General features: G+C 39.5%; 1 protein-coding gene across 7 annotated transcripts in view; it reads right to left on the bottom strand.

Moving 5' to 3' along the window:
- The window catches only part of ELMO1 (engulfment and cell motility 1), a 276,466-nt gene that overhangs the window by 60,754 nt on the left and 206,715 nt on the right, over nt 1-8,997 (bottom strand). The window lies entirely within an intron of this gene.

Genomic DNA, 8,997 nt, shown 5'->3' with positions numbered 1-8,997 from the left:
GGGGGGGGGCGGGGCGAGGACGAACGGCAGCACACATTTTACAAGTGATGTCGCCGCAATCACTTGTTAACGAGCGAGCGGATTCCCCACACTACATTTAGTCCTACCTTCCCAAAGCAGGACTAAATGTAGAAGGCACCTTACCGCCCGGCACTGTATGTTCCGGCCATCGGGGGATTCCACGCTACTGCCGCCACTCGGCGCCCTGCCGTCCCGAGGCCTGGCCTTGGTGGCCTTGTGGGGAATCCGGGCCTGCCTTTAACCCAGTGAACCAGTCATATTTTACTACACAATTTTCAATTTAAATCTGGAGAATAGCTCTTAGAGCTAGACATGATTTTGCTATTGTCCATTGTGAAGGCAGGATGCTGCCATTTCTGGGGGTAGGGTCAGGATGTTGTACTGTGTACATTGAGGATGCCTGCACTTGTAAGGCACTATCTGTATGTGTGGCATAAAATTGAGGACCTGAGATAAAATAGCTTGTTTAGCATTTAGGAACACTATCGGAAACAAATGGATTACACTTTACATGAGTTATATTTCATTGTTTTTTCCACGACATTAACCTTTTGTTTACATTTGCCTAATTTGCAACACCTTGATTGCACAGGTAATTTTAGAGGCATGCCCACTGCACATATTCCAGTCTAGCACCTAAAATTCAAGGAAATAATTGCTCCTGCTGAGCTACTAACAGTACATCCCAGATAATTGTAGCAATTATCTACTAGAAGTTCAGGTGATGCGACTGATTTGCAACACATTGTACTGAAAATTACAAATTGCTTGTTATTTTCTGAAAATTGCAGAGTTCAGCTGGTCCACTACAGCTTATTAAGAGCCTAAATAATACATTTATACATAAAATGCCAGACTTCTAAAAAAAACAACAACTTTTACATACATGTTCTTCTATGTAATGATCTCTTCCTAAATTTGCATTAATAGTTTATTTATAGACCACGTTCTATTCCAGGACAATGTTTTAGAAAATTATATTAGGGGGTTAAATCAGTTGCAATATGATTATATTTAAAAATGACACTATTCCTTTGATGAAAATAGAGAGCCAATTAGGCTAGTCTGATGCAATAAAGTTAGTTAACACATAGCTATAACACCTTCTTTACTTTGTCTAATAATGAAATAGTTAAGAAAAATTAGGTGTATAACACCGAGTGTTATAAAATAGATTTACTTCTAAACATTACTGGTAGGGCAGACATCATACAGTATCCTTCTTCCAGAACAATCTTTGCATGCTACTTTTTTTCACATTACAATCATTTGGCTGTTTACACTGGGCACAGCCATTTTGTGTACAGGTCCAATATTTTACCCTGATGCCACTACAGGCAGTTCCCGGGTTACATACACGATAGGGACTTTAGGTTTGTACTTAAGTTGAATTTGTATGTAAGGGTCCCCACACACCTTACGATTATCGTACGATAATCGCGGGAAATCCCGCGATCGTACGATGATCGTAAGGTGTGTGGAAGCCGTGCGACCTCTACTACTGTAAGGTCGCACGACTTTAAACTTACGGACATGTTTGAAAACCCGCCGAGCATCGTACGATGTTCGGCGGGTTTGTGGCATGTCCGTATGATAACAGCCGCACGGGCCGGTGTGCGCAAGCACACCCTCAGGGGGGCGTGGCTTGCGATCATCGCAAGTACGATCTGCCTATGCAACATAGGCAGATCGTACGTTTTTTTAAGTACCTTGTGCCCAGCCTAAGTCGGAACAGGTACATTTTTTAAGTGTAACTCCAGCCCCAAATTTTTTTTTAGTTCTGGATAGCATAGGGAAGGGCCACATTTGTTTTGCTGTATGTTCCTGTTGTTCAGAAGATTACAATATAATTAAAACATTTTTTTATTCAAAATGACACACCAAAAAAAGTTTTTTTCTATTTTTAATTTAATTTTATATACATTTTTACTTTTTTTGTCTTTTTAATTTAATTTTTTTTAAATTAAATTTTAATGCTGGGAGCAATAGCCAGCCTGCTATTGGATATTTCAAATTGCATGTTATTGTGCGCATTTGAATGGCACCCCATTATACCTCACAGTGGCTGTGCGTTGCAGCGCAACACTGCAATGCTGTGTGTTGTAGCGCAGTGGGAACAAAGTACTACATGTGCAACACACAGCCGCCGGAAGGCGCGTTGGGGTGCCATCCAAATGAATGACAACACAACACACTAGGTGCACTGTGTGATAGCATGCGCTAAGTGCACAGTAATCTGCGAAAACTGCAACATTCCAGTGCAAATGGACCCTCAATCAACTCTTGTTTCATGAATACAAAGATAAAACAGCAGATGTATTTGTAAAGAAGATAGGCAGTGGGGGACACAAAAGATCAACACTTCCAAAGTGTTATATCAGAAGAATCAGGTGTCTGTTTCTCTTAAATATAGTGGTGTTCGGTGGTGGGCAGCAGGTGAGTTATTCACTATATTCTTTACAGGTAAATCAGCTATTTACATTTACATTTTTGTGGTAGGGCCGCATTAAATGCATGGAATGATCTGAAAGCAAGACAACACTTTTAAAGTACCCCTGTATCAGGGATGACCATGCTCTAAGACATAGGAGTCCCAACCCTGAGGCAAATATAGAAGACCAAAACTCTTGGGTCATATCAGACCTCATTAATAAATCCAATAAGGGATCAAGATAAAAGTAGCTAAGTTTAAATCCTCTTAAAGAGCTTCCTAAATAAGACCCAACATATTCTATGGAGTAGCCAGCTCTTAATATATTAGATATTTCACTGGACCAAGCATTTAAAAGTTCTGTGAAGTAGCATTTGGAGAAACAGTGGAAATGAATTCCGAATACTGCAACTCTTGGCGATTCTGTAATGTGCATATATTCTCATCTGGACACAAAGTTGTGCAAAAGAAATAACTTCCATTAGCGCTTTGAATCAAATAGGCACATTACAAGTAGACTGTATCCTGTACTAGAGAGCTTTTAAAGTGCGACAGGAATGGCATCTGAATGGACTTTGTTGGTGCTTGGGTGCATAAACCATTTAGAAGTGTACGTTCATTCAATCTTTTTTATATTGACATCTGATAAATGACTACAAGGTAATACTGTTTTCTGTGCATTTGATATCAATTGCCCTTCCTTTTTTGAAAATGTACTGTATTTTTGTTTTTTGGGCAAACAAGAACAAATAACATTACTGGTACCACAGAAGGTATAAGACGTTTCTTATAAAGCACAATAGAGATGTATACAGAAATCCTTTTACAGGTTCATTGCAATAGAAAATGCTTGTAACAGTATCCTATTAAAATGCACTTTTAGTGGGCAGAGGATGTAGAGTGGGGAGTTGGAGCCGGCTTATCATATGGGGAACAAAAGTGATTAGGACAGCTAAGATTGAAAAGTTTTGTGAAAGCAATTGGCAGAACCATTTGCATGCCTGTCTCTTGACATTAAAGCTTCTACATAGCTTTTTGTGTAGTGTGTTTCTCTTTATTTCAATAATCACCACACAACTAAGAAGAAACAGATTTACTAAACCTTAGCATAGTGTCTAACTTGCAATAGTTATTGGTTTTTTTATCATAGAAGAACATTCAAGGCATATGTTCGCATATTTCAAAACACTATGGTGGATGCTATGTGTACCACACATTTTATAAAGTGCATTTTCCCACATCGCCCTACATGTTTTTAAAATAAACAGGGTTTGGGATCGACTTTTGTTCAAGGAGCATGTTGGAACATTTTTGGGTCTACACTGTTCGGGTGCACTGCTCGGGTATCCTGCCAGCGGCCGGCAGCTGCTGTCTGAATACAATGTAAAAAGCGGGGGAATCGTTCATCCACGCTGCTTTAGCGTGGATGGAAGAATCTGTTACATTTTCTTTGTTCAGTCTGCAGATTACACAAAGAAAATATATCAGTGTACACCCTACTTTAGATTGTAACATATAGCTTTATTAAGAGCGGGTTATTCACTAATAGCTTACTAAGTTCTTTTAAAAGGTAAGACTGCTTCTCAAATAAAAATACTTTTTGTAAATATTCTGTCCACAAACACTGCTGAAATCCTCAGGCATTTTCCTTGTGTATTTCTTGTATTTATTTTAATTACTGTAGATTAGTGGAACTATGCAGTCCTTTTTTTAACTACATTAGGATTAGATAAGTACTTAAGTATCTGCTGTTTTAATCTAAACTGAATTCAGTCCAATGAATGGATGCATTAAGGATTTGTTGCATTCTACCCAGTTCCTTGACTCTGTACAAATTTGCATATTTCAGCTCATTTATATGCATGTCTTTTGTGGAATGGTGCTTTAAAATGTATGTGCAATATATAAAGATAGCATTTAAGCAATGAAAGAAAATATCTCGACTGATGTACAGAAAGTCTGTTCATAGCAAGATTGTTCCAATGGTCAAAATGCTGTCACATGCGTCGCACAATGGGAATATATATATATATATATAGAGCACATTCTGTATAGAAGTACTGTGGAGCATAGAGATGTGATGAACCCTAAACAGCCATTGGAAAAGCTATCACCCGGGGTAAGCTGGATCTCATTTGAGGGAAACATGTGATGAATTTTGAAAATACTCCTGTACTTCATAAAAAGGAATGGTGTGCAGTAGCGATAACGTGCCATGAATATTAAGACAAATACCCAGATACTTTTACAAAGAGCTTTGTACAGATATAAAATGATTCTGGCTAGCAATGCATGCCTGGAGTTCTGGTTTTTCAACAGCTGAAGGACACCAGGTTGTTTGTATCTGTTTTAGGAATACGTTTTTCAGCGGTGAAGTACTTAAAGAAGAACCATGAGGTGAGTGCTTTTCACTCACCTCATAGTTCTAGCCGACCTGTGACAATGAGACTGTAGGGTGAGCTTAGGGTGACGGGAGGACGCTAGTTTGTGTCCTCCCGTTACCCTAAGGAGAACTATGGGGAAACGCCTTAACCCCATAGTTCTCCTTTAAAGAGTGACTCTACTTTAAAAAAACATTTAAAAAATCTTAAAAAAGAATTTAACATAAATAATTGCTACACAAGCCAATTCATTTTGTAATGTAATGCTATTCAAAATTACCTTTCCATATAAAACTGTAGCCAATATTAGTATTAGTAATTAGTAATATTCTAAACCTGTCAAAATACTTCAATGCAATATGTGGAGTTATGCGGCATTCTGTATGCAGTTGGTGTAAAGAAATGTCACGTACCGCTTTTGTGATTGGCTGACTTATTTTCCCAGAAGTCTGCACTAAGATACAAGTACAATTTTAGGCATCCCTTGAAATAGGAATTACATTTTTGGTGAGATACTCCCTAACGGTTTATTAATACTAAAGGGATGCCGACACTTCACCTTTCCTTATTATAACACAGGAAGCCCACCTTTCCTTATTATAACACAGGAAGCCAACCAGAACTCAGACACTCCTATTCAGGAATCAGTTTAGAAAGGACATGGTGAAACAAACAGCTATTTCTTTAATAGGACTGCAACAAAGTTGGTTAAAATCCTTGCAAAGTATGCTGATCACTAAGAGAAGATTGATTTTTTTTTTCTCCACAAAAGTGGAGTTATTCTTTAAATCAAGGAAAAATGAGGATGCATTAAACATTTATATGTGAAGCCAGAGCTTGCCCGTACAGGTAATGTAATATGAAAAGTTATTAGATGAAAAAGTGGATATTTCACCTTCACTGTCAAATTTTCCCAGATCTACTTATAAAAGCTGACAAATGGCGAATGGTAATGTCCGGCGTCCCATAAAATATAATTATGGCATTTAATCAAATTAGAACTTTATTAAATAAAAAAATAGGACTTAAAAAAAAAGGTGCTACTCTTTGTAGACTGTGCTACAGCAAGAACTAGTGAAAAGATATAGACAATGATAACTCTAAAATCATAAAAATTAAATCAACATTCGTTTTTCAAAGGCCAAAACAGTTGCATTCATTTTGCAAGGCTTGATGACAAATTAGATATCAGTTTGAAATATGCACGCTGTTAAAATTATCTGAAATGTTCCGGCAAGTATCTCGTCTGTCTCCAAGGTGCACTGAGGCAATCATCCTTGCTTCTTGTACACAATCATCCATTACATCATTTCCAGCCCTATCCTAATGCTCTAATTCTGAACAAAATCACTTTGCATCTCTTATGTCAGCCTCTTTTATCTCTAAGCTGAAACCTGGGCTTGGCTCAGCCGAAGAGCTGGGGGAGGGGAGAATCAAGACGTCTAGGTCATTTAGTGATTTTCCACACAATATACATGCACTTAGGTTAAGTAAATGCAAATGGAAAGGTTTCTGTGTAACTAAACATTACTAACTACTGACATTGTGTTCACAGATTCCCAAGGCATAGTAAAATGTCCCCAGGCATAGTAAAATGGTCCACTAGACCTGGTTATCTATATTTGATACACAAGTCATAGCTCACTGATACTTGCTTAGACTTGGATGTACCACAAAAATTGCTCTGTAGGTTTGTCAAGTGATGGGAAAAATAGAAATCAATATTCATAATTCCATCCTCCTTAGGCCCCTTTCACAGAGGTGGTCCGATCAGGTCCGACTGTCAGTTTTTAAGATGGATCTGATCAGAACGTCAATGTTAGTCTATGGGCAGCCTGATCATGACAGATCGGGAGTAATCTGATGTAACGGGAGATTGTTGATGTCCACTTACATCCCACTCCTGACAGACCTAACAGGGGTCTGGTAAGTTCAGTTTTTTCCTCTATTGTACAGGGGTGTATAATTCCTATCGCCTGATGCCAGAGACAGCAGCTCTGGGCAGGTTTAAAAAAATATATTTATCCCTGCTACGGGCGAGCGGGGCTAAATGTAGAGCAGGGAAGCCACAGCTTGTTTTGTACAAGTGATCTGGGCTGCTTTACAGCCACCCAGATCACTAGTGGCAGCCTGCTTGTACTCCCCGTCTCATCTTCCCGCTGTGTTTTTCAGGGTCCCCCACTCTTCTGGGGGACCCCTGACCACGGCAAATTACTTCCGGATGGAGAGCGGGGAGCACACCGGAGAACGTCCGTTCTCTATTCTGCTCTGTATGATCAGTGAGACAGGAGTGCTGTACACTTCCTGTCTCAGTTGTCACAAGCTGGGCTGCACAGTAGATCGAGCACAATGCCGTGCTCAATCTTCTGTTTTGGAAGGCAGCCTCCATAAAGAGCACCTGTCACCTCCAAACATTATCACATAGAGGCTTGTTACCCCGTGTGATAGCAATAAAGGTAAGTGGAAAAAAAAGTAAAAAATAACAAAAATTGAAATGTGAAAAATTAAAACCAACCCGACCTGCCTTCTGCATAAGAATGTGTATGCGCACACTGAGTGTTGCCCCCATTCCACTGTGTGCAATATTCTGGTAGCTGGGCAGCAGCGCTCTCTATCACGCACTTGTGCATTAAACGGTGAGTTCACTTTCCCAATTAATTTGGGAAAATTATATACCCGCTCAAATCTGGATCCCTCTCCCCCACATTATACTTCCCCCTCCGCCGGTACAGGTGTACTATCTGTACCCCGTACTGGCATCCAACACAGCACTGGATTATGGATTGTGCTGACCAATAAGAATTGCTTTTTAGCGTGCTTAAATACATTTTTTTGGTAAAATAAATTTTTGTATCATGGCAAGTAGATTGTCATGAGGGACAAGTAAATTGGGTCCCTGTTTTAAACCGTGGATTTTTTATTTCCACACCTCTGATTGTAAGATGTCACAATGGTTACATCTATTCCAAACTGCTCCAATCAGCAGGGGATCTGGAACTGACAAGCACCCGTGTGAGAGAACTAGGGAGTCCACGATGGTCAGTTTAACAGAATATACTAGAGACATGAACCGTAGAAATCCTCAGACAATGTACTCCGCAAGTACATCTTGTGTTGTATATATGCATCAGCCCGCACGTTTATAAATGCGGAATGTTATGCACGCAGTATGAAATTAGTTCTGATGTGATCCTGAGTGTATTAGAAGGCTATTTAATGCTTGAAGGCTTTCTATCATGAAAACATTGTTATTATATCACACATCTTTAAAATGTATTGATATTGAATGACTGCCACAGGGATGTAGGTTATTTCTAGATAAATATGGTTTAACCAAGTCATTACATTCCACAAATTAAAAAAAAATACAGTTTAAATGTTTTTTCCCACACAAGAAGCACCTTGAGATGTTAAAAACAAAAATCTGTTGTATATACATTTAAAAACACATTGTATAATGTGATTAGAAAACATTGTGTGTAGTGTATATACTTGAGCCCTCACATTTGTAGCTTGGGGTTTTCGATTGTGCTTCTTGTTGGCGCCCATTCACTCCAGGATGTTGGAGTAAAGCATGTAATGCATGCTTGTGTGCTGCAGTGCCATATAATATGGATGGCTTCCCAACACACCATCACAACTCATTTGCACTGCAACGCATCACAGCACTATACAATGTACGGTGTCCTGTGTGTTGCAATGCACTGTGTTAAAATGTCAACAGCATTGTATGCACTGAGGTGCATTTTGAATGGACTCCCTAAGGGCTTGTTCACACCAAGCGTGTTCCAGGAGCAGAGCAGTTACAGACCGGATCAAAACTGCATCCAATGTATTCCAATGGTATTTTGGGCTCTAGTTCACACCGCAGCGTTCAGTTCCAGAGCATGTAAAAAAACTGCAGCAAGCCCTATTTTACCTGCTCTGGAACACATGCAAACGCCCTGGGACGCACTGAAAGCCCATTTTAAACCAAAAATGGCCGAGAACGCATCAAAAACGCAGTATAACACACTGCACTGCGTGTGCAGAAACTCATGCATATCTGCTCTGTATTCGCTGTGAACAAGCCCTAACACAGCGTGTTGCAATGCTCATCAATGTGCAAAAATGCCGCACACTGAATTGTGGTGTAAACAGGTCCTTTGGGATGTTTTCGTGCTA

Source organism: Nanorana parkeri, unplaced genomic scaffold (genome assembly GCF_000935625.1).
Source record: "Nanorana parkeri isolate BGI_ZX_2015 unplaced genomic scaffold, ASM93562v1 scaffold616, whole genome shotgun sequence".
In the NCBI taxonomy this organism is placed as follows: domain Eukaryota; kingdom Metazoa; phylum Chordata; class Amphibia; order Anura; family Dicroglossidae; genus Nanorana; species Nanorana parkeri.
The sequence above is the reverse complement of the archived record's forward strand: the minus strand, read 5'-3'. Positions and strand labels throughout refer to the sequence as shown.